Below are 25,553 nucleotides of genomic sequence, written 5' to 3'. Positions count from 1 at the left end.
TGCTAGTGTGGGTGTATGAGGTAGGAGCCAGTCTTGAACACTTTCTTCTTTAGTCAGCAAGTCACAGGGTGCTCCCCCACAAGGCCATGACGTGTGGGCTGGAGGAGGGACCGATCTCCAACTCCTACAGGAGGAGGCGGTGTACCCTGTCACAGCAAGACCACTCACAGTGACGAGCCAAGTGTCAGGCTTCAAGGCCTCCTTCACTGAGAAATTATGAAAACATTCATCTAAGAGTTTTCAGTGCTTTGTGATTTTTAAAACATTTAAATCTTTATTTCGTCTGGAAGTTCAAGGTAGGGATCCAGCTTTGTTCCTTTTCCAAATGACTAGCCAAGATGTCCGAGTAACACATTTCTTTTCACCCCTTTATTATATAACCAAATCCCGTTCCTATTTGGATCTGCCCCTGTGCTCAGTATTCGGGTTTACTGATCATCTGTCTGTTCCTGCAGCACTACGTGTCAGTAGTAAATACTGCAGTTTCAGTGATGGCCAAGTCCTCCAGAACATCCCTGTGTATTTGGATCTTCCTTATATATTTTTATTCTTCTAAACTTCAAAACTGTTTTGCCAAATTCCAAAAGAATTCCATTAGAAGTTTTATTGTGCTGTAATAAATGTATAGGTTGGTTTAAGGAAAAGGTAACATCTTTACAATGTGTGTCTACCAAGCCAAGAGTATTACATGCCTCTTTATTTATGTAAGTGTTCTTTCTCACCGGACACTGATTTTTAGGGATACAAACTAGTTTCTCACCGGACACTGATTTTTAGGGATACAAACTAGTTTCTTCTCAAGAGACTAGTTTTTTTGTTTTGTTTTTGTTATCAATTCTGCTGTAAGAAATGAATTCAACAAAACGTAATCATTTCATGTTGGGTCACCGAGTACTTCTGACAGCATAAACACATGGGTGTATTGTTGAAAATTGTGTTGCGATGATTAACTATCCAAGATTCCAGGTTGGGATTTTTTTTTTTTTTTGAACTGAATATAGAGGGATGGCCAGTTGAAAAAACTGATTAGAAAATTCAACACATTCAGGGGCGCCTGGGTGGCATAGCGGTTAAGCGTCTGCCTTCGGCTCAGGGCATGACCCCGGCGTTCCGGGATCGAGTCCCACATCAGGCTCCTCCGCTATGAGCCTGCTTCTTCCTCTCCCACTCCCCCTGCTTGTGTTCCCTCTCTCGCTGGCTGTCTCTATCTCTGTCAAATAAATAAATAAAATCTTTAAAAAAAAAAAAAAAGAAAATTCAACACATTCAGAAACCACCAATGTGTATTTGTGTTATTTGTCTATGAAGGATTTCTTTTATTGAAAAGTTGCATCATTATTCCAGAGCAGGAATGGAGGCTGTAATGTTATCTTGGCTACATATTTGCGGCCCATCTGAGAATTGTTTGCATAAATGCATTGGCTAGAAGCCACATCTCCTGGTCCCAAACCCATTCTAATATTGACAAGACAATAAAGAAGAACGGTACATGCCAAGTTATTTAACAAAGCTTGCCAAGGAAGTCACCATGCTGGATTTCCTTTTCCATTGTATACTCAATGCCTGGTATATAGTTGGTGCCTAACTACTTACTGAAGGAATGAATGGAGTCTCTAACAAGGACTTATATGTATGCTTTTTTTTTTTAAGATTTTTAATTTTTTTAAGTAATCTCTACACCCAATGTGGGGCTCAAACTCACAACCCTGAAGTCAAGAGTCACTTGCTCCACCAACTGAGCCAGCCAGGCACCCCTATATGTAAGGTAAAAACTTGGAAGACTGTAATCTGCTGCCAGCCCGGCTGACTACTATGGCAGAAGCAACAACTTCTGGATTGGTAGCTGAGACTGGTGAGCCCTCTTGCCTGTGCCTCATCTAATCTTCCCCAGGGCCTGCCTGTGACGCTTGGTCAATCCTCCCAGTCTACCTTCCATTCCATGGGTGGGTGTTCCCAAAGAGCTTGCTTCTGTTTTCCTTCCCACCCAGCCTCTGTTGCCAAAGATCCTCCGTGCCTCATACTTGCCAAGTCACAAAACCTTTTGTTGTTGGCACTGGAATCAGAGGGTACCATGTTTGAGTGTTGGAACAACACATTAATGACAGAACTTGCCTGTTCTCCTTTTCAGGATGAATAGGTGGATGGGCTAAAATGACTCCATCATAGCCCGAATGGGGCAATGAAAATAATTTTTACCCCCAGTTGCAGATATGGGCTTATGAATGAGAACGATGTTAGGTCAAAGAGAATGCAGAGTGAAAGAGAAGCATGTCCACCTAAGGCGATCAAAGCCCGGAGTCTCTGTGACTGGTATTAGGAGCTGGAATAGAATGCCAAGAGACTGGAGACCAGAGAATGTTGAAGGAAATAGCGAAGACAGCTACCGCCAAAAGCTGAGCTTTTGTTTACTCTTAGAGTCACATGGCAGTCTGAATTTATTTAAACATCCTCAGGTGGAGCCGACATATGGAGAAGGATCATTAAAAACGCAGGTGTAAGTGTTAGGAGGCTACTGCGTCTAAGTGAGAATCACTGAAAGACTAGGAGAGTCAGTGTGAACAGAGAGGCCGGAACAGATTCTAAAGTCACATCAGACACAGGATTAGTGGGAACGAACGGCTGCACAGCCACAAGTCATGAATTCTAGAGGCATTCATTGTGGCAGGGAGAAAGTACAAACAGATAAGACTCGAATGGTAGAACATGGTCCATAAAGATCAATAAGCACTGAGAAAATTTGGATAGTGCAAGAATCATTCTCATGGATCTTTTAAAAATTGACTGTTAGAACATATTATCATTATTGCTCATGACAATTCCGTAATAGTGACATCTTTTAAAATTGCTTCCGTCTTAACAGTTTTGCGAGTGTGACTCATCCAGGTTTACACAGCAGCTTGGAGGCGTATCTGTAAGAATTTGGGGCTTTGAATTTCCAAGTCCTGCTAGTGGACTCCACTCCTATTTGTAATTCACCTCTCACAGTCCTAAGGTCCAACCCCAATTTACATACACACACTCTTTCTCTCTCCCTCTCCCTCCCAAAATTTCAAGTGTGAGTTCTGAAACTAAAATTAAAGTGATTTCTCTATCATCAATATTTCCAGATATAGCTAAGTAGATAAATAGATTGAAAAAGTGTATAAATATTGTTAAATACCTTTGGAACTAGGAAGGTGACCTCATTGTTTTGCCATTTTCAGAAACTCTAGAGTGACAAGACCACAGACTCCTCCCATTCCTCCTTCTGCCTTCCAACTTTTTTCCAGCAAACATTTATGGAGTGTGAACGATGTGTCAGCTCATGCTGGGCTCTGAGAGCTACAAAAATAAAAAGATGGGGACCCCTAATGTCTAGGATACGGAAAGTCAAATTTGCATAAGGCCCCTCAGAGACAAGTCTAGGGTGCTTGGGGAGGATTTGAGTGCTGAGCACCCAGACACCAAGATGAAAAAGGATAAGGACCTTCCCAACCTTCCCAATCCTTCCCAGAGACGCCTGAGATGGGGGTGGGTGGGTGGGCAGTGTAGGGCATGTGCCTCCCCACGGGACACAAGGTCAGGGTCAGTGAGGAGGAATAAGAGTACGATACAGGGTTGTGTGACACAGATAGGCAGCCGTCCCCGCCCCACCTCCTCTCCAGCACACGAGGGCTGTGAACTTGAAAGAATCAAGTGACTCCCCTTGGCAGGCCAGGAGAGATGCTTCCATTTGGAGGCCATAGCATCTGAAATTGGCTGAGAGAGCTGTCCTACTTAGGAGGAAAACCTTTCTCTTGGTTGCGGAAAAGCTGTGCATTGGGGTGGTGGGGTCAGAACAGGATTTTTCTTTTTTTTTTTTTTTTTAAAGATTTTATTTATTTATTTGACAGAGATAGAGACAGCCAGCGAGAGAGGGAACACAAGCAGGGGGAGTGGGAGAGGAAGAAGCAGGCTCCTAGCGGAGGAGCCTGATGTGGGGCTCGATCCTATAACGCCAGGATCACGCCCTGAGCCGAAGGCAGACGCCTAACCGCTGTGCCACCCAGGCGCCCCAGAACAGGATTTTTCATGTGCAGTTAACGAAGTGCTGGGTACAGAAGCTGGGCAGCAGGGAAGCACAGGGTGGGAAGACTGAGATTTCAGTTTTGTCTCCACCACTTAGAAGCTGAGCAAACAATTGCTATGAGCTCTAGTTTCTTCCCCTGTAAAAATCCCAAGTGATAATAAGTGGTCCCATTTATTGAATTATGTGGATTTTTAATCTTTGCAACAACCCTATGAAAGAATTATTAATATTCCCATAATACAGATGAGGGAAATGAGGCTGAGGGAGGTTGAGAACATTTTCAAAATCTACATATCTAGTAAATGGCAGAGCGGGGATTTAAACTCATGTCTTGATTGAAAACCTGGTCTTCTTAACCATTTACATCTTCTGACTCTCCTCCATGGGTCTGTGTGAAGGACAAAAGGGTATCAAGTTTAACTGAAATGCTGGTAATTAATGTGACTATTAAATGCCTAATTGTTCCGATAACTTTCAATCTTAGTTTTAGAGAACAGATTTGAGTTTGTGAATTTACATTATTTTTCAAATATAATTTTTAAAGATTTTTCCCTCATTTTTACTTTTTTTGTTGTTGTTCAGTTTGTCACATAATTGCTGTTTGAGAAAAGGAACATCTTTCTTTTCTTTTTAAGGATATTACTTATTTATTAGAGAAAGAGATCATGTACAAAAAGGGGGAGTGGCAGAGGGAGAAGCAGACTCCCCACTGAGCAGAGAGCCTGACAAGGGGCTCGATTCCAGGACCCTGGCATCATGATCTGAGCTGCAGGAAGACACTTAACCGACTCTGTAATATTTCAAAGGACTTTCCTTTGATCGATCCTTTCAGATCCTCACACGGACAATACGAAGTAGCGAGGAAAGTGATTTTATCCACTCTTGACAGAGGAAGAAACTAAAGGTGAAGTGGTGGCCAGGTCACTCGGCTAGCTGGGGGCACGGCGGGGAAAGGCAGTCTTTCTGGCCTGTGCTCTGTCCACTACACCACCACATTCCCTGGCTCAGTAAATAGATATTAACTGGTGGAGAAGGTTGCTTAATATGAACGGCATCTTATTCTACTTTCACGGATGAGTAATCCTCAGAGATTAATTCCTTTTTTTGAAAGTTCAAAGTCTTTAGTTCATCAGTTTTTGAGCCACCTGTAGGATCAACAGGGTTAGGACACACGATACTTGCAACTTTTTCCGAATTCACAACTGGAAAAGCTGGCGAGTGGGTTTTACTTTTTCTTTTCAACTTAAAAAAGCCAAGTAGATTATATGTTAAGGTCTCTTTGACCTAAGACATGACCTAAGACAGTTTTCCTAAAAACCACGGGCCTTTGTAAACATTTAGCAACTGTGAATAAGCAACTCCCCTTTCAATTACATATGGCTATCTTAAATATTATTGCTGTGTTTGTGGAAAAGATTCATTTAGGCTTTTTCCACTCTTCAAAAAATTAATGTATCTACTCTTATTGAAGTAGCTCGTTGCTATTTTATGGTTTTATATGCACGTAACAAGAAAACAATGTTATCAATACAGAAGAGCATAAAATAAATGTGATCGCTATACCATTCCAGCCCAGGCTGACGCTGTCCATACAGGCATTAACTGCTACTGCTGTTACATCATGTAGCAGTTACTAGTATAATTTAAAAGAATATGCTTACAGCTCTGTTTCTCAACTTATCAGCTTTGGAAAGTGTCTACTGACTTCCATCTATGAAAGATAAGGAAGAATACTTACAGTTCCTCCTAACCTCTCTACCTCCTAATTTTTTTTTTAAAGATTTTATTTATTTATCTGAGAGAGAGCAAGAGAGCATGAGCGGGGTGAGGGGCAGAGGGAGAAGCGGACTCCCCGTTGAGCAGAGAGCCCAATGCTGGATCTGGGGATCCTGGGATCATGACCTGAGCTGAAGGCAGACGCTTAACAGACTGAGCCACCCAGACGTGCCTCTACCTCTTCTGTTCTTTATAATTCAGTTGTATTTCTAATTTTTCTAAAAACTGTATTTTAAATTATTATTTGTAACTTTAAATAATACCCAAACTTCTACTTCTGGATTTATTTATTTAGATAAGATTTTTTTAAAAGGTTTTATTTATTTGACAGAGAGAGAAACAGCCAGCGAGAGAGGGAACACAAGCAGGGGGAGTGGGAGAGGAAGAAGCAGGCTCCCAGTGGAGAAGCCCGATGCAGGGCTTGATCCCAGGACTCCGGGATCATGCCCTGAGCCGAAGGCAGATGCTTAACGACTGAGCCACCCAGGCGCCCCAAGATAAGATGTTCTTGACTCCCAGTTATGTAAGAGGGTCTACTTCTAAGTTCTTGTTTTGGACAGATTTACGCATATACATCTCTCCATATATACATGGTCATGGTTTACTGTATTTATTTTCAGCTCTGTAATTATAATTAAGTCTTGGGACGATTACAAGAGTTAATCCGTGTAAAGCACTCAGCACAGTGCCAGGCACATAGGTCCCCCATCACCGCCAGCTGTTATGAACAACTGAGTAGCGTAGATGAACACCCATTGAGAGGGAAATGTAATGTTATTTAATAGAAATTTGGAGGCTTAAATGAGATTCTTCTAAACTTGAAGAACTCATAGATCCTTCCTCCCTCCCGTCCTTTCCTCCTTTCTTGCTTTCTTCACTCCCTTTGGGCCACAGTCAGATGGCATTGCTTCTTGTTTTCTTTCTTGGATTACAATTTGTTGGATCACTTCTTTGAGCTTTGGTTTTGTTTTGTACAGGAAGCAAGCTTTCTAAATCTTGAATGTTCTAAAAATGGTCTTTTTTTAGACCTCAAATTTGATTGACAGTTTGGCCAAGTTTAGAATTCTAAGATCTGTTTGTTCCCCCTCAGAACCTAGACTACATTCTGCTAAAGACCCACCAGGGAAGGACTTTGGTCTGTTTGGTTCCTTGATACGTCACAAGGACCTAGAACAGGGTCTAGCACGAAGTAATCACTCAATATACATTAGTTTTATGACTGACCTTCTAGTGACTAGTATTGCTGAAAAGAAATTGCAATGACAGTCTGATTATCGTTCTTTTATTTGTCCCCCTCTTTGGAAGCATTCAGGGTTTTCCTTTTGTTCTTAGAATTCTAAAATTTCACCACAGTGCCTAGATGTACTTTTGTTTGTTTACTTTTCCTGCTCTGTAATGAATGGGTTTTTCAATCTAAAAACTCTTTAGTGTAAGGAAATTTATTTCATTATTTTCTTGACCATTTCTTTTTCTCCATGGTCCCCTATACCTTCTGGAGTCACCTTTAGTTCCCTAAAGTATTAGATTTCTTAGAACTTCCACGCATCTTAATTTTTTCTCATATTTTCTGTCATTTTACTTCCTTTATCTTCCAGGTAACCAACTTGATCTTCTATATTTATATTACTACTTAGATTTTCCATTGAAATTTTATTTTTACTTTCCAAGAACTCTTTCATGTTGTCTGATTGTTACCTTTCATTGCAAACTATAATTGTCTTAAAAGAATGCAGATTATAAATTCTTCTGATATTAATTAGCATTTTTATTGTTCTTATGAAACTGTTTCAAATATTAATTGTATTAACTGGCTAATACAGGTGTTAAGAATGTGAGCGATCTGTGTGTGCATTCCTTAGTTTTTTTTTTTTTTTAATACTCCAACTGCTTGGATTATCTTTTTCCTCCAGCTTCAGTTATTTATTTTTCTAAGGCTTTTCCTTTTGTATTGTTTTTTCTCCCAAGTCTGAGGTTCCCTGCTGTCCTTTTATACAAATGAATGAAGAACTACACAAACACCTTAATTTAGTATCAGTAGCTTGTGTGGGTTTCCTCTTCTGGGCTTTATGTTTGTTTCTCTAAGCTTTTTCACTCGAAGAGAATGACTGACAGCAGTTTTTATATAAGTAGGTGGAGTTTGTGGACGGGAAGGCTTCCAGGTAGGTTTTCCTGTGGGCAAAGCACAAGCAAGCAGATCCAAGAGCCGAGAGGTTTCCAGGTGGAGGGGTGGAGGTGCGTTTGAAGTCTGGTGATTTCCAGTTTGAGTTTACTATGGAGATTCAGAATTTCTTCATATCATCTCTTAGGCCCCATAATCCTCACCGAGCATGCTCTCTGAGCTGATGATAGCTTGCTTTCTAGAGGGCAGCGCTGGCTTTTAGCCCGAGGGCAAAAGTTTCAGCTGCCAAACTCTGTTTACACAGGTCAGAGGAAAGGGGCCCAGCTGTGCCGAGGCACTGCGTCCTTCTCCTTAACGAGGCCACTGATGACTGCCCCACACCCATCATCATATTGTCCTCGGAGCAGGAGCTGCCTTCTGGGGCCTCCTGGGGAAGGTATGTGCTCAGTTCTTGGGCCCGGGCCTACAGTTTTCTCTACACTTTCTCATCAGTTCATCTATCTGCTTTTTCTCTTTCAGAAATTTCTCAAAACTTCTGGTTTGCTGATGACGCTTTTTCTTGTTTCCTATGCTGTTATCTCATTCTCTTCAAAGAATCTTTTCTGTTACTTTGATGGGGATGTGGGAGGTCGGAGAGGTAAACCCATGTCTTAATCGACCACTGTGTATGTGTATTCTTTCTCTCTCTCTTTCTCTCTCTCTCTCTCTCACACACACACACACACACATACACAGCACATACGCATTTGAAAAGATAATACAATAACACATCCAGTCAATCCTTTGGGGGAAGATGCAGTCCTGTAAATCAACAGAATACAACCCCTGACTTCTTTAGTTGGTCTCAGTGTTTTGCCCAGTTTATGCTTATTTAAAAAAATTAATACTGAACAATGTGTCAGGAATTACAATGATAAAGTCTGAAAATAAAAAAAGTTTTAAAGTGACATTTTGGAATATTTGCTATAATCATTTGTATCCAAAATGGAATATTTGCTCATTGTTGCTTTTTCAGCTCCCCTGCCCTTGGATTTAGACTTGACTACCCCAACTCCATAGTAAATACAAGGGGCTGCTTGCCAAGGCATTGTTTTATTTATTTTATTTTATTTTTTTCTAAGTACGTTCCACACCTACTGCGGAACCCCATGCAGGGCTTGAACTTACAACCCTGATATTAAGACCTCAGCTGAGATCAAAAGTCAAAAGCTTAACTGACTGAGCCACCCAGGCACCCCCCCGCCCCAAAGCATTGTTTTAGGCATTATGCTGAGAGAAGTGCTGTTCAACTCATATTCTCCAGGCTGATTATCAGTGTCATCTGGATCCTCCTGATTCAGATTCCTTTCCTTACAAATTCTTTAAACAAGTATTTAACTTAATATCAATAAAAATGTTTATTTAAAAAAAAGGGACACCTGGGTGGCTCAGTCAGTTAAGCGTCTGTCTTTGGCTCATGTCATGATCCCAGGGTCCTGGGATCGAGTCCTCTGTCGGGCTCCTTGCTCATCAAAGAGTCTGCTTCTTCCTCTTCCTGCCGTTCCCCTTGCTTGTGCTTGCATGCTCTCTCTCTGACAAATAAATAAAATCTTAAAAACACACACACAAAACAAACAAAAAAAACCCAAACAGACCCCAAACCCTGAAATTAGCAATATGCTTCCCAGTGTCAGAATGAATCCAAGGTTGAATCTGGGCTCCACCATGTACTAACCCTGCCCTCTGGGCAAATGACTTAAAACAGTTTCTGTATCTTACTTTCTGAACTTGCAAATGACCATAATAATAGTATCTGTACCTATACCGGCTGGGTTCCAGAATTAAGATAATGTACACAATTCCCTTAGTACAGTTCCTAACACATAGTAAGGTTTCATTAGATGTTAGCAATTAACATCCACAGATAATTCACATCTATATTACAGAACAGTTCTGTAATATTTATTTATTTATTTGAGAGAGAGAGAGAGAGAGTGAAAAAAAGGGGGAGGGGCAGAGGGAAAGGGAGAGAGAATCCCAAGCAGACTCCCTGCTGAGCACGGAGCCTGACCTCACAACCCTGAGATCATGACCTGAGTCTAGAGTCGGACACTTAACTGACTGAGACACCCAGGCGTCCCCCAGAACAGTTCTGTAATAGACCATCAACCTGGTCTTGTTAAGATATTGATAAAATATAGGAGTATTTACTTCCTTGTTCCATCTGGTTGGTCCTTTGGCACATGCTTTTTTTTCAATTGTAGTAAAATAAATACAACATAAAATTTACCATTTTTAAGTGTGCAGTTCAGTGGCATCAAGTGCAATCACATTGTTGTGCGACCATCACCACCATCTGTTTCCAGAACTCTTGCATCTTCCCAGACTGAGACTCTGCACCCGTTAAACAAGTCCCTATTTCCCCCGGCCCCAGTCCTTGGCAATTACCATTCTACTTTCTGTCTCTAGGACTTTGATTACTCTGGATATTTCATATCAACGGACTTATACAATATTTGTCCTTTTGTGACAGCCTTATTTCCCTTAGTATAATGTCCTCAAGGCTCAAGTAGCATGTGTTAATTTCATTCCTTTCTAAGACTGAATGCTCTTCCAGGGCATCTGGCTGGCTCAGTCAGAAGAGCATGCAACTCTTGATCTCGGGGTTGTGAGTTTGAGTCCCACGTGGAGTGTAGAGATTATTTAATAAAAAACTTAAAAAAGACTGAATACTATTCCATTGTATGTATATGCCACATTTTGCTTATCTGTTCATCTGCTGACAAACTCTGGTTACTTTCACTTTCCGGCTATTATGAACGCTGCCGGCATGAACACGGTGTATGCGTCTGTCCAAGTCCCTGCTTTCCTTCTTTTTGGGTGTATATCTAGAAGAGGAAGTGCTGGGTCACATGGCAACTGATGTTTTTGTTCACTCTTCTCATTTGGTAACCTACGGCAGTTTGCATTCTTGTGCTTGAGAGATTTACGTCACGTGCTAGATTTGTTTTCTTCTCTGTTTCAGACACATATGCTGACGCATCTTTTCAAAGAGGGGAGACAGAGTCCTTTCCTGGGACAGAGTTCACCTGTGCGGTACCACGATGATAACTCGCTCAGCGGGATCCACCCACCAGGCCCCAGGGCTCCTCTGGGGATGGGGGGTCATCTCCGTGGCCCTGTTTACTTAAGACAGAGCACCCTTTCTGCTGGTCACCAGAAACAGCTCTGCAAAGCCTACTCCTCAACTGCTCCACGAATAAGAAATTGGTTAGGCAGACTTTCACCTCTCCACGCAATTCACTGCCATTTAACAGCGCTGCAAATGGCTTCTGAATACCTGAAATGTGCCAGACATGCGCTAGCCAACAAGGGTACAGGGGTTTGAGGCTTGGTCTCCCAGTTTAGTGGGGGGCTTACAGGCACCCTCCCCAAACCTCAAAGCATAGTTAGAACTAGACTGCCTCACACAGGATAGCAAAAAAGTTGTCAAAGAATATTTTGGTGTCCTTTGGCAATGGGAGATCTGGGTTTGGTAGGTTCTCTAACGGGATAATTTATGGGCCCTGTAATTCAAAATTGTGAATTTGAGTGGGATCCAACATTTTGAAAGGGATCAGTGTCAGTGAGGGGGAGGCCCTGAAGCATGAGCTTTACCAGCTTCACAGTAAATTTGCTTCTAGATTTGGGGAGTATTAAAAAGATCCTTTACCCCGCAAGCTCTGCTTTAATAGTGCTATTCTCAGTCATTATTTTCATGCCACAGTTAAGAAATTAAAGAGCGTGGTGAGACTGGATATGTTTGGGTCCCAGATGATTCTCAAGCCCATACCATTTTCAGCTTTCCAGCGCTTGAGGAGGCTGATAGCAAGGAGAATAAACAAGGTTTTGAAAAACACCGTGTTCATTGTAGACCATTTGGGAAGACACCAAAGGAAAAACAAATTCACCTACTAATGGCCCCATTACCCAGACATAAATCGCTGTCAACATTTTGGTGAATTATTTTTCACATCCCCTCAGATTGGTAACCTGCTTTTTGTATACAATACTCAGGAACATTTCCAGGTCATGCATTTTATAAATATAACAAACATTTTAAGAATTTTTTTCTTATGAAAAGGAAAAATAAGACGTCCAAACACTATTGCTGAACTGATCCTCCAGGCGAGGCAGATGGACTGTGTCCCCAAAACGAAGATGCTGCCACCTAAAGGAAAAATGCTAAAAATAGCGTAATGACATTTTAAGAGGATGTTTGATGTGTTAAACTGTGATGTGAAGGGGGCTAATTTTGCTTTGTTTTAATCTTCCTTCCTCTTGCCAGACTGGTTCTCCTCCTCCCTTTAAAAAGTCATTCGACTAGGTAATACATTTACCAGCATAAAATTTTAAGTAACAAAATGGTAGAGAGTAAAACGTAGGTCTCTTACCTATCCCTGCCCACCTGACCACAGTTCCTCTCCCCAGAATCAACCACTATTAGCAGTTTCTTGTGTATCTTTCCAGGGACTGTGCATACACAAGACTCAATGTTTGTGCAGAGGCATGTACTGATATATAGATTTATTTCCCCCCCAAATAGTGGTACTGTAACATTGGACCCACTCTTCTCCACCTTGATTTTGTTTGCGTGGTATTTTTGTATACATTCTCAGGAGATAGTTCATGTCAGTATATACGGGGTTTTTTGTTTGTTTGTTTGTTTGTTTGTTTTTAATGCTTGCATGACACCCCAGTTAACTGTGATCCATTTCACTGAAGGACAGGTATTTAAGATGTCTCCATTTTTGCTATCTCTTGTTCAATGATGTGGTGACCTTCCTTGTACATATGTCAAAAAATAGATTGAGGGGCGCCTGTCTGGCTCAGTTCGTAGAGCATGTGATTCTTGATCTTGGGGTTGGGAGTTTGAGCCCCACATGGGGTATAGAGATTACTTAAGTAATGCATATATATTGCAATATAATATATATATTACAATCTTGGAAAGGAAATTGTTGGAGTTTTTGATTTCTTATCTGACTCTAACCTTTGCCACTTCACTCCCTGCCTTTTGCGAATATAGTGACATCAAAATCTCTAGTTTAGTCAAAAGTCAGTGTTTACATAATTAAGACTGAAATATTATTCACTGCTGACCCAAACAGTGTATTATAACTATCTCTAGTATTAGTAACCGCTAATCCCCCTTATCACCTGGCCAAATGGCTTCCTTTTCTATCTATTGTCACCACTTTTTCCCCCAAATGATCCAACAGATTTGGAAAACTTTTAGTAATAATTTTCCCCCAGACTCTCAACACATGGAATAGCCTATCAGTTCTAAATTTCTCTCCTTAGATGTCTTGCTTTTGCATTTAGCACAGGCTTCTGTTCCGTGGAGGGCTGCTTGTCAGGCATGACAGGTACCCGCATCCCAGCACTTGCCCTTTGCCAGTCTGCTTGGTGCATCTCCGCTTTTTTCTGGATCCCATGTCGCCTCTTCCTTGTTTACTCCACACTGTGATGGAACTGCGCCCTTTGGGAGCTTTCTCCTCCATGATGACGCACGGTAGGCAAATAATTTGAGACTCTGCATGCCTGAAAATACCTTAATTTTCCCCTTACACTAGTTGGGGAGTTTGGCTGGATACAAACTTCTCAGTGGTATTTTATCTCTGAATTTCGAGGGTGTTGCTCTGTTTCCTAGGAACCTGTATTGCTGTTGAAAAGTCTGATGCCAGCCACAGTGCCGATCCTTAGGACGTTACACGGCTTGCTTAGGATCTTCTCTTTATTCCCAACCTTCTGAAATGTTATGCAGATGTGCCTAGAGAGTGTGGTAGCCGTCAGAAAGCATGTCTTCCACCATGGTGCAGAGTGGTTGAGGAGAATCCCGTGCCCAGTCCTGCTCAGCATCTCCCACCCCCTTAGGAAGAACCTTGTGACTAGTTCTCTCCAACAGAAGGAATGTGTTGGCTCATGTGCTGGTGGGATCAGGGGACTGGACTGGGGTGAGGGAGGTGAGAAACGGGAGTACACTAGCTCCTGGCTGACCAGTACCAGAGGAAGGGGTGGGGCAAGGGGCCAAGGTTCGTGTTCCCACCTCCACTCCAACTCTAGATTCAGCCCCGCTCTTCTCTTCTGCCCCTGCTTGGTCCGTGCAGACCCCGAGTCTGACCTCTCTGGGAGAAGCATCTGATGCCTTGAGCACATCTTCTTCTCCAGCGTCTCAGGCTCCATTGTTCTCTACTCTGGTAAGTAGGTCACCTTTCATCATTCATTCATTTCCAGCTTCCAAAAATTTATTGAAGTCACTTTCTGCCGTTCTCCTCATCTTTATATGATTTTCCCACCTGTAGCTGTTATTTTGGTGGGGTTTGGATGGATCCAGAAGTGTGCCAATTTCCTGGGGCTGCTGTGACAAATTACCACAAACTTGGTGGTTTAAAACAACAGAAATTTATTCCCTTACATTTCTGGAGGATAGAAATCTGAAATCAGTTTCACTGGGCTGAAGTGAAGATGTCCGCAGGGCCACGTTCCCCTCTGTGGCTCTAGGGGAGAATTTGTTCCTGGCCTCTTCCACCTCTGGTGGCTGCCAGCATTCCTTGGCTTGTGGCCACATCACTCCGATCTCTGTCTGTGTGGTCACATCTCCTCCCTCTGTCTTTCCTACAAAGATGCTTATTGTTACACTCAGGGCCCCTCAGATAATTAGGATTATCTATTTGAAGGCCTTAACTTAATCACATCTGCAAAGTCTCTGTCATATCAGGGAACATTCATAGGTTCTGGGGATTATGGCATGGATGGATCCTTGGGGGGTCATATATAGCCTACCACAAGGAGAGAAGATAAAGGCATATGGTCAGTGTACCATGTTTAATGGGGGTCCTTTCTATGATTTCTTCTAGTACCTTTAGATTTCCTTTCATACATTTAAATCTTTGGCCTGGTTGGAATTCATTTCATAATGGAGCTTCTTTACTACCCCAAACACTAATTATTAAATAGCTGTACTTCCCCCATAGAGGGGAAACAAAGGTGACTAGCTCTTAAGAGAAAAAAATTAAAACACACTTATTTTCCTGTAGTAAGTACAAAAATATAAAGAAAAGAAGAGAAAAGGAAAGGAAAGAAAAGAAAAGGGGCACCTAGGTGGCTCAGTCCGTTAAGCGTCTGCCTTCAGCTCAGGTCCTGATCCCAGGGTCCTGGGATCAAGTCCTGCATCAGGCTCCTTTGCTTAGTGGGGAGCCTGCTTCTCCCTCTGCCTCTGACCCTCCCCCCTGCTCGTGCTCTCTCTCTGTCTCTCGCAAATGAATTAATTTTAAAAAATCTTAAAAAAAAAAAAAGAAAAGAAAAGAAGTAACTAGATATAATTTTAGAGAAACTGCCTCTGCTCACTTTGGATTCTGGAGAGGGTGCATGGAGAACAGAATCACTCCTTGTCTGATGAGAACACCCCAGCCTCAGGCAGCAGGATGGAACAGTCTAGACACTGGCATTACTGCTGCAGACATGCAGCGGTGGGAGAGGTGTGTGGGGTAGGGAGGGACACCCTCACCTTCCTTCTGACCTTCCAGCCTTTCATGGAACAACACACGTGGGGGCCTGCAAACCTGTCATTGCAACGCAAGCAGTGAGGGGTAAGAAAACAAAGCAAGCTAGGACTCCAGTCACACCTCCCAGGGACCACAGGCCTGGCTGATCCTCAACCTGAACTTGATAAGCAAGAGCAAAAAGTTCACGTTTTCACCCCGTTTGGGCTACACCTCGAGGCAGTTAGCCAACTGCCTCCTGGGGGGCTTCTGTACAGGTTGTGCAGGGGGATTTTTCTGTCAACGGCCTCCTTTTCACTTATTTAAGGAAAATTTTGAGTACGCCAGGGTAATTGTTTTGTATTAAAGCACTGTAATTTAGCTCCTTTCTGGACTTTGTAAGTATGAGTCACTTTCTGCAGCAGTGCTAGGAGATGCAAATAGAATATTATTTCTAAAAATTTGAGATCTCAAGCTGGGTCTTTTATTTGTATTCCCTTGTTAAGTTTTAGTTTTAATTGTGACACTCGCATGACTGAAAGAATGACAGAATTTGGATCACATTTTGTCCTGAGTACTAATGTAACAAGCTGCTTCTCAGTTTCACTCTATTTCTTTTACATGTGGGTCATTATTGCTCGGTCTTGCTCTCTTCCACTCCTGAATACCCTGTCTCGCATCCGCAGAGACACTTTCATCTCTGGATTCCAGATCTTTCTTCATGGGCGATCTAGATGTTTGTGCATTCTATTTTGTTACTTTTCATACCCTCTAAGTGTCCCTCTTGGTCTAAGTATGACTACCTTCCACTTGTCCAACACTAGATCGTCCTTCTTGCAATGATACAGTCACACAGTCTAATTTTTTGCTTTTTTTTTCTTGAGTGTGCCCACAGAGCGAAGAAAGGAGGTAGTTAGTTGGATGGAAGCATGAGCTTCCTCTCCTCCAAGGAGAGGAGGAGGTCTGAAGAGAAGATCTTACGTCTTCTCCTTTAAATCTGAATCGTCTCAGAAGCATATTTCATTTTGAAGTATATGGAATGCCTGGCACAGGAGCAAATGCAAGAGCAATCACAAAACTGAGGGCCAAGCCAATTTCCTGGCATCTCCTACTTCTTCCCCTTGGCTTTCCTGTGAAAACTTTACCATAATGCACTACTGCTTGCTTTACCAAATGTTTGTTCGTTTACGAAAGTTGTGTGAGGTGACAGCAGAGCTTTTAGAATGGGAAAGACCTGGTTTTAATTCTCAGCTTTGCTATGTGACCTTGGACAAATTATCCAAAAAGCTTCAGCTTTTCCACAGTAAACGCTTATCTCCTGAGAGACAAAGGAGAAAATGTATGTAAGAATCTTGGTATCGTGCCTGGCACTTCAAACAACCCAGAAGTCCAATTAATCCATTCAACAGATATTTCCCGAATATTCGCCACATGCCAGGGCCTGTCTGCTGGGTGCTGAGCATGCTGTGGGGGACGGTCAGGTCTGACACCTGCCTTTACGGGACTTACGGTCTAGCAGGAAAAGCAGATAATAAACATGTAAACACAATGTAATTACACAGGCTGATTAGCCCGTGAGTAAATAAACAGGGGGCAGGGCTGGGGGTAGCAGGGAGCACCTCTGTCTGCGAGGAAAGCCACAGAAGGCTCACTGCAGCCTGAAGCATGAGAACGAGCAAGTGGAGCCGAGGGCTGTTTGAGGCAGAGGCACGTACATCACTGGCTCAGAAAGAGCCCCCCCACCTCCCCAGGCAACCGTCGGCGACGGGTGAGAGCCCTGGGTGGGTGCCTAATGGACTCTTAGGAGCTGGAATCCACAGAGGAGTCCCAGCTTCAAGTCCCTCTTTGTGTGGTTTCGCAAGCTGCCAGACTGTTGCCTTTCTACTCTGGCTCCATCTATTGAACGAAAAGGACCAATGCTGCCTAAATTTGTCTATTGTGGCTTTGTTTGCAATCTTCAAATTAAGTGGAAACTGAATACACTTTCCCTTAACGTTATACTTAGTTTTGACTCTGTCAAGCCCTATTTCTGGACAGAAGGAGTTTAAAGGGATTCTGATCATTCCTTCTGAACACATTTTCTTTTTCAGAGGAAAGTTCCAGTGTCTCTTAATAGTAATTAATTATGTTAGCTAGTGTGGGCTTATGGAAGCTGCAACCTTCCATTCATTTTGTTTAAAAGAAAACCAGAAGTTTAAAATGGGGTACCTGGCTGGTTCAGTCAGTAAAGCATGTGACTCTTGATCTCAGGGTTGTGAGTTCAAGCCCCGCTTTGGATGTAGACATAACTTAAAAATAAAATCTTAATAAAAAATGGAGTCACTTATGTTAAGGCCTCCATGTGAATAAATAAACCAAGACTTACTATGCCTAACCTGACTGCAGTTTCAACCCCGCATGCATGTAACCTTTAATGGTCCACACGAATTTCCTGGACAGCTCTAGGAAATTTACTGATAGACGCTTCTGCTCCCTAAGGAGGGTGATCTTGCCTCAAACAATATTCTTTGCTAATAATTTCCTCTTCTTGGCTCCCTTCTGCCTTTAAAAACCTTTCCTTTTCTGCAGCTCAAAGGAGCTCCTTGCTGTTTACTAGATGGGCTGCTGCCCCATTCACGTATCATTCAATAAAGTCAATTTGATCTTTTAAGCTATTCAGTTGAATTTTTGTTGTTTAATGATTTAAACTGATCCTCAATTATTGTTTTCAATATGCAAAAGTTGCCTTTGTGGCAGACCTTACATTGATAATTGTTACCATTCTTAGAATCCCAGGGGCAGGGGCGCCTGGGTGGCACAGCGGTTAAGCGTTTGCCTTCGGCTCAGGGAGTGATCTCGGTGTTATGGGATCGAGCCCCACATCAGGCTCCTCTGCTATGAGCCTGCTTCTTCCTCTCCCACTCCCTCCTGCTTGTGTTCCCTCTCTCTGGCTGTCTCTATCTCTGTCAAATAAATAGATAAAATCTTTAAAAAAAAAAAAAAAGAATCCCAGGGGCTGACCTGGGTCTCTCACATAGCTTATGTAGCTTTCTGGTCCCTGTGACCTCTTTATTCCAGGGAAATCAGGCCCACCAGGCTATCCACATATTTCTCACACTTGGATTTGCATTTCTGGCTGTTTCACTTCACTCTACTTTCAAGTCCAGGGGTGAGTGTTTTCAGCTCATTAATTCTTCTAGCTAATAGTTATTAAATGCTTCCTATGGGCAAAACATTGATTTATTTAAATAAGAGTATTTAGTATACTCTTATTGGGAGTACATGAAAGTTGCCAACCTCCTGAAGAGTGCATTCTAGGTGGTGGGGGAAGGGTGGATATGAAGACAGACAATAAACAAGTAAGCATAAAATGTGCGAGATAGGGGCACCCGGGTGGCTCAGTTGGTTGAGTGGCTGGCTGCCTTTGGCTCAGGTCATGATTCCAGCATCCTGGGATGGAGCCCTGATTCTGCTCAGTGGGGAGTCTGCTTCTCCCTCCCCCTGCTCTTGTGCTCTAGCTTGCTCTCTCTCCCTCTCAAATAAATGAGTAAAATCTTTTTTTAAAAACAAATGTGTGAGATAGCCAATAAATGCTCTATAGCATAGGAAAGCAGAGAAGAGGAGATTGGGAATGGGGGGGGTGGGCAATTGCTATTTTATGTTTTGTAAAGGCCTCACTAAAAATAACCTTTGAAAAGACATCTAAAGAAAGTGAGGGAGTGAGGCATGTAGCTGCCTGGAGGGAAAGCCTGATTTCAGGCAGAAGGAAGAGCACATGAAAAGGGACAGGAAAGAACAGGTGAGAGGTAGGAAATGCGATCAGGGAAGCAGAAGGGACAGGGCCTACGGGGTCTCCTAAGCCATTATAAGGATCTTACTTTTGCACTGAATGAGATGGGAAGCCATTCAAGTATTTTGAGCAGAGGAACTGTAACTGAACTAACGTGAGTTCACTCGTTGGTGAGTCACATATAGAAACTACACCAGATGGAGCTGTCGGACAAAGAAAAACATTTGCAGCAAATAAGGGGATCTGGGGAATAACCTCCAAAGCTGTGATTCCCCAGGCAAGGGCGAACAGGCGCCTTTTATTTAGGATTAGGAGGAATATTTACAAAGGGGAGCCCGGTCATTGCACGTAGAGGTGTGTGTAAGGTCACAAGAACATTAAGGAGACATGCCTAGACGTTATGTAAGTTGTAGGTTATGTAAATGAGGCTTGTGCTCCTCCTTGGTCCATCTGTGCAGGTGTGAGTTTGGTGTTAAGCTCAAACTGGTCTGGGTAGTCTGGGCTGCTGGAGCTCTCCCTCTAGCCAGGAATTATTGCTTAAGGGATAGTTGGGGTTTCCATCAGGAATGCTGTGCCCATGGGGTCTTTAGACTGAGTTAAGAGATAAACTGGAAAGAGCTTAAGGAAAAATGTGGGACAAAGGTGGGTGGAGATGAGCAGTAAAGGTGAGGTCTTGGGGTCTAGCTTGTGACAGAATGACATAATCTGACTTAAATTTTTAATAAAATTTGTGTTAAGAAGAAACTATAGGGAGAGCAAATGCAGGAGCAGAGAGATACAATGGGGGGCCTACTGCAATAATCCAGGCAAGAAATGATGGTGGTTTGCCTCCAGGGTGGTAGCAGATGGAGGGTAAGAAGTAGTCTAATTTTAGTATATCCTGAGGGTAGAAATGACAGGATTTAGGGATGGCATGATAGGATGTGGGATGAGAGATTAAGCAAGGCCTCAACGATGACTGCAAGGTTTTCAGCCTGAGAAAACCAAAGAACAGAGTTGCCATTAGTTGAGACAGAGAAGGCTGTGGGAAGTGAGTTTGTTCATGGGGGATACTGAGAAATCAGTATAGCTGCCCCTTGAACACCATGGGCTTGAACTGTGTGGGTCTACTTATGTGCAGACTTTTAACAGTACAGTACTGATAAGAATGTGATTTCTCGGGACACCTGGGTGGCTCAGTCAGTTAAGCGTCTGCCTTCGACTCAGGTTATGACCCCAGGGTCCTGGGATTGAGCCCCACATCAGGCTCCCTGCAATAACATTCTCTTCTCTCTGGCTGACTTTGCTGTAAGAACGCAGCATATAACACACATAACATACAAAATATGTGTTAATCAACGTTTATGTTATAGGTAAGGCTCCCACTCAAGAGTAGGCTCTTAGTAGTTAAGTTTTTGGGGAGTCAAAAGTTCCATGTGGATTTTTTTGCTGTGCAGGGTGGGGTGGCACCCTTAAACCCCACCCTCAGTGTTCTTCAAGGGTCAACCGTAATTTCATTTAGCACATGCTAATTTGAGAAACCTATTAGACATTCAAGTGGAGATGCTGAGTAAGTAATTAGAAAAACAGATCTGGAATTCAGGCTAGAGGCCGGAGTCAGACACAAATTAATGCTTTAGCAGTATATAGGTACATATATTTTAAAGCCAGGAGCCTGCGTGGGATCTCCCAGCAGAAAGAGCGAAAATAGAAGGTTTGAGGATCAGTCCTCAAACTGATTTGGGGGCATTTAGATTTGGGCACATGAGGATAAACCAGCAAAGGAGATAGAAGAAGCAGAACCAAGAAACATGTCCTTGAAAACAAGGGAAGGAGGCATTTGCAAAAGAGTACTGACATGAAAATGTTGCTTGCTGACCTTGAAGTAAGAGGACTGAAACTTGACAGTGAGAAGGTCACTGTGGAGGTCAGCAATGACCTTGACTAATGAAGTGATGGAGTGGAAGTCTGACTTTAATAATAATAATAATAATAATAATAATAATAATCCCCTCAAACAAGAAAATAAACTCAAAATGGAATAGAGACCTAAATGTGAGACCTGAAACCATAAAATTCCTAGAAGAAAACATAGGCAGTAATGTCTCTGACATCAGCTGTAGAAACATTTTTCTAGATATGTTTCCTTTGGCAAGGGAAATGAAAATGAAATTAAGTTACTGGGACCACACCAAAATAAAGTGTTCACACAGCGAGGAAAATGATCAACAACAAAAAGACAACATACTGAATGAGAGAAAATATCTTCTAATGATATATCAAAAAAGGGGTTAATATCCAGGATATATAAAGAACTTACACAACTCAACACCAAAAAACCAAATAATCCAATTAAAAAATGGGCAGAGGACCTGAATAGACATTTTTCCAAAGAAGACATGGATGGCCAACAGACTCATGAAATGATGCTCAACATCACTCAGCATCAGGGAAATGCAAATCAAAACCACACTGAGATACCACCTCACGCCTGTCAGAATGGCTAAAATCAAAAACACAAGAAACAACAGGTATTGGCGAGGATGTGGAGAAAGGGGAACCCTCATGCACTGCTGGTGGGAATGCAAGCTGGGTGTGGTCACTGTGGAAAACAATATGGAGGTTCCTCAAAAAGTTAAAAACAGAACTATCCTAAGATCCAGTGATTCCACTGCTAGTTATTTATCCAAAGAAAATGAAAACACTAATTCAAAAAGTTATATACACCCCTATATTCATTGCAACGTTATTTTTAGTAGCCAACATAGGGAAACAGTCCAAGTATTCATCCATAGATAAATAGATAAAGAAAATGTAGTTTTCTTTATATAATGGAATATTATATAATGGAATATTACTCAGCTGCATAATCATTTTAAGATGATTTTAAACATGCAAATGTTTATATGCATATGTTATATATAATTATATATACTATATACCATATATGTACGTCATTTACATTGTTATGTTACAGATAAAATTATATATATTATTATTATTATAGTATTATATTATTATAGTATTATATTATTATAGTATTACATATAAATATTATAGTAGTTATATAAACACCGGAAGGACAAATAAGTATTATAGTATTACATATAAATATATGCAATTATATATAATATACATAATACTATAGTATACAGAATATATATAGTCTACAGTATATATAAAATTATATATAAGTATAGACATCAAGGAATATGTTAGCATACACAAAATAATTAATATATATATCTTTTAAAGATTTTATTAAAATAAAATTAATTTATTTTAATTAACATTAATTTAATTTAAATTTGTTTATTAATTACATAAATTATATAAATAAGTAAAATTAATTTCATTAATTTATTTTATTTAATTAAAATTTTTAATTAAAATTTATTTTAATTAAAGAGAGGGAATAAGAGAGAGAGAGAACACAAGCTGGGGGAGAGGCTGAGGGAGAAGCAGACTCCTTGCTGAGCAGGGAGCCTGACATGGGGCTTGATCCCAGGACTCTGGGATCATGACGTGAGCTGAAAGCAGATGCTTAACTGACTGAGTCACCCAGGTGCCCCAAAATAATTAAGATTTATTTATAATCCATTAGATCCTATGATGACACCAAAATCAAATCTGATTGCATACATGAGATTTTCTCCTTTTCTCCTATCCAAACACATTGGACTATTATCTTTTCTTTGTTGTGCAAAGGTTCATATTGACTGATTTGCAAGTCAAAGCAGAAAAACTAGTACAGTTAGAGGAAAATCAAGTGCATGGAATCTATGGATTATTTATGGATGGGAAAGAGGATGCGATTTTAAGTAGAAAACCTAGATTGAGTTCTTGACCCATTGCTTGTAACCAACATGTCTTTGGGCGAGATACTCAACCATTCTTGTCTACCTCAGATTTCCACCAGTAAAATAAAAGCTATAATGATGGAAACACTCAGGGAGCACACATTAGGTGCCAGGCTAAGTTCTTTACATGTGTTACCTCATTTACTCTTCACATCAACCATCCGAGGTGAGTACTGTTATATTCCCAACCTATGGATGAGGAAACAGAGACTTGAGAAGTAATTTGTCGAAGATCACACAGCAAGTCAGAAATGAGGCAAAGACTGAAAGTCTAACTCCAGAGCCCATGATCTTAACTATTGCATGATATTAGCTTATCATAATATAATGGGATGATCAAAGTGGTTAATATAGATCCAAATGCTTAAAGCACTTGACACACATTAGTTTTACCTCATTGGAGAGGGTATTGTTATAACTAAGAGAGAGCATCACAATGTAAAGACATAAACACTGAGATTGTTAATTAGGGGTCCAGAGATTCTTGTGCTGATTTCTCCATAAATTAACTGAGTGACTGTGACAAGTCACTTTAGCATTTGGGGTCCAAGTTTTCTCAATGTATACAGATGTTTAAGCACCATTTAGACCCAGCTGGCTAGGGAATGATGTTGTTTTGCCATTTTAGGCTCTTCTGGATCCAGCTTCCTCTAATGTCCTGGCTCTAAGTTTTTTCTCACAGGAGAAATGTTGCATTTTTCTCCAGCTTTTAAATGCCTTGAGTTCATATTCAAGATTATCAAAAAGTATAACATGCTCAGAAAAAGCAGTGAACCATGGAAAGAAGACTCTTGTTTCTTTTCAAAGCTTTGTTTACTTTGGTTTTTTCTGTTTTGAATAGGTAATGCATTTGCATTGTCTGAAAGTTAAAACCCTACCACGAAGGACACTTTGAGGAGTCTTGCTCCCTGCCCTGACCCTGTCCACCTGTCCCTACTGTTCTGCTTCCTTTTTTCTTATTTATCCTTCCGGTGTTTATCTACACAGGTTCAAGCCATATGAATGTAAATACTTATTTTCTCCTCTTTCTTAAACAAAAGATGATATATTATGTGCACTTCGTTTTTTTTCACTCAACAATATATCCTGGAAAGCACTGTGCCTCCGTACACAAAGAGCTTTATTTACTTTTTTCCAGCTGCATATTATTCCATCGCAGGGTAGAACCACAATTCATCTAATCTCTGAATGAAGGACACTTGAAGGGCATTTTTAATATTTTGCTAATGCAGACAGTGATGCGAATAAACACGGTATGCATATCATTTCATATTATACTCCTGGATTAAAGGGTAAATGATTTCGTAATTTTATAAATATTATCATATTGCCCTCCACAGAAGTCAGACCATTTTACACACCAACTAGGAATATATCAGAGTACCTGCTGCCCCATAGACTCACCAACACTGAGTTGTCAAATGCTGGCTTTTTTTTTTTTAACAGATCTTTTATCTATTAGGGAAGATGGCAGGCAGAGTGATTTTAATTTGCTCAAAGATGAAGCTTTTAAAAAAGAGTTGGGAAGCTGAAAGGCTGGTCAAAATTTAAAGGTTTGATAGAAATAGATTCTTCAAAGCAGACCGCAAAGCTGAGGCTATGCAACAAAGTAATATTCAGAAACTCCTGTAAGTGATGATTGACATTGGACTAGAACAAAAACAATTTTTTGTAACCTGAAGCTGTGTGTCAATCAAGTCCAAGGATATTTGGCAATTGCTCTCTAGTTACTCAATCTTTACCCAAAGAAATCAATTACTGCCTACTGGAGCTTGGTTTTAATCTGTCCCACAGTCCTGTTAACTGAATTTTTTTTTACTGTTGTTTTTTTACTCTCGTCTGGCCTGTGCAGGAATCAAGGGCAAGTCAGCCCCAATGTGCCATTCTGGCATGCAGATTATTTCAAGCTTTCTTCATTAAAAGACTTAGGAAGCAATTTTACTGACTAAAGGATAAGATTGTGGACCTGCTATAGGAAGAGAACTATCACCACAGTTACCTACATTGTAATATGAATTGGTTATGGTAGAAGGGAGCAGCCTAGGAAGGTCTGTTTGATCAAAACCCTCTCTTTGTCCCATTGTTTCTGAGTGGCCCAGAAAACCATTTGTTTACCAAACATTTATTCTTTTTCATCTTCCTGTGGATTGTTTTCTTTCCCTCTGAAATTCCAAACCCTCTACCCCCTTTTCCTTAGTTCAGGATGTCATATATACCTCATTTGACTGTCTTTGGAATCTTATGTCTTTGATTCCCTGTGAAACAAAATTAAATTTGATTTTTTCCTGTTGATCTGTTGCATGTCAATTTAATTCTTAGATCAGCCAGAAGAACCTTGATGGGTACAGTAAAATCTTTCCTCCCCAACACAAGCATATTAACAACTCCAAATTATTATCTGCATATTAATTCCAAAGGCAAAATACACACTTAATGTTTTGAACAGATATCATAGAGCAAAAATGTCAGGAACAAGATGAAAAACAACCGGAAGAAATCC

The 25,553-nt window shown here is 41.2% G+C and overlaps 2 long non-coding RNA genes across 2 annotated transcripts in view; one reads left to right on the top strand and one right to left on the bottom strand.

Annotated features, from left to right (window-relative positions):
• LOC123792547 (uncharacterized) overlaps positions 1–25,553 on the bottom strand; it is a 46,816-nt gene that overhangs the window by 10,023 nt on the left and 11,240 nt on the right. The window lies entirely within an intron of this gene.
• LOC123792546 (uncharacterized) lies at positions 7,993–18,431 on the top strand. Its single transcript, XR_006779723.2, has 3 exons — positions 7,993–8,056; positions 8,248–8,379; positions 10,948–18,431. It is a non-coding gene; the product is annotated as an uncharacterized LOC123792546 (long non-coding RNA).

This window comes from Ursus americanus, chromosome 16, assembly GCF_024610735.1.
Source record: "Ursus americanus isolate L20-20 chromosome 16, mUrsAme1.1.p, whole genome shotgun sequence".
In the NCBI taxonomy this organism is placed as follows: Eukaryota; Metazoa; Chordata; class Mammalia; order Carnivora; family Ursidae; genus Ursus; species Ursus americanus.
This window is presented reverse-complemented; position numbering and strand designations above follow the sequence as displayed.